Genomic DNA, 1,571 nt, shown 5'->3' with positions numbered 1-1,571 from the left:
CCTCCTTGCCCAAGTTCATCTCAGAAAGTCATTTGGCATCTTGTATCTGTAAGAACCTCCAGGACACCAAGACTCAGCCCAAATATCCTCCAAATATCAAAACAGATCAAAAACTAATCAAATAACAAGATTCAGCCAAAACCCCCTACAGAATAGAAAGGTTCAGCCCTCAAAAGAAACCAAAGCACCAACATTTAGGCAAAGGCCATGGCACAGTTCCTACAGCCCCTGAGGGATCAAGCCCAGGGCCCAAGGGGGCCCCAGCACCCAGGGACACCCTCGGCCACAAGCACCTGGCACAGGCATTGCCCTCCTGGCCAGGGCACAGCCCACCCAAACAGCCCCTGGCAAGGAATCAGCCTTCCAGCTGCAGGGCACAAGGACACTGCAAGCACAGACAGCAGCACCCTCAGCACCAGCAAGTCCAGCCCTTGATGGACACGCATTCTTAGCGGTGGCACAGCTCCCATTCCACCAGGGACCCACCACACTGCAGCCCTTGGGAACATCCAGGGTGGCTCTGGATCCAGAGGAGACCTTTCCTGATGGACACAGGGGCCTCTCCATCCACTCGGAATCTTACACCTAAAGGTGTTAGGGAATATTTTAATTATTTAGACACTAAGTGGGAAAGATGAGTGGGTGTGTTTTCTTCAGCCACTATTAACAGATGTGGGGGATGGGTATAAAATGCAGGAACTTTTATTGGCTCACAATTGTGATTGTAATTTACTGGGAAGGGATTTGATGGCTAAATTGGGAATGCAAATTAATGTTGCAAAAGGTGAAACAGAGGCTGGTTCTGCTGTACCTCTGTGTCAAATGTCTGGCAGAGCCTAGGCTGAAGTGAACCCACAAGTGTGGGCAGACCCAGGGAAATTGGCAAAATTAGATATGGAGCCTCTCCAAATTTCCCTGAAGCAACCAGGACAAGAGGTGTCCAAAAGCAATCCCCTGTTCCAAGGGAGGGAAGGAAGGGCTCACAGCCTGTCTGGGAGTCCTGCTCAAGGCACGGCTTGGGGAGCCAGGGATGGCTCCCTAGAATGCTCCTATCCTGCCAAACAAGAAATCCAATGGAATCCACAGAATGCTGCAGGACCCAAGAAGAAGAAATGAGATGATGAAACCGAGGCACCCCACACTCTCAGATCCTTACACCAGCCTGAACCTGGTGCCCTCCTCACACTGCTGCCATTCACAACTTGATGCAAAAGAGGCTTTCTGGGGATCTGCCCACTCACAGAGGATGCAAACACAATTCTGCCTTGGGCTGGCAACAAGAGGTAGAAGGGAAAATGCTCAAGACATGGACGGTCCTTCTGCAGGGATGCACGGAAGCACCGGCCTGATTGGGGCAAGCCTTGCAGGAAATATCAAAGGAATTGACCTCACCCCCAGGGACTGGCTTCATGCAGGATGTGGATGACTTGATCCAGCCAGAAAAACAAGGAGAAGAGGTAGAGGAAGCCTCTGTGAAATGGCTTCATTTTCAGGCAAAAAAGCAGCTTTGAGTATCTGAAAAAAAAGAAAGGGCAAATGGTAGAGAAAATGGTTAAATATTCAAGACCTAT

The sequence above is a fragment of the Cyanistes caeruleus genome, chromosome 31, assembly GCF_971803275.1.
Source record: "Cyanistes caeruleus chromosome 31, bCyaCae1.hap1.1, whole genome shotgun sequence".
Lineage (NCBI taxonomy): Eukaryota > Metazoa > Chordata > Aves > Passeriformes > Paridae > Cyanistes > Cyanistes caeruleus.
This window is presented reverse-complemented; position numbering follows the sequence as displayed.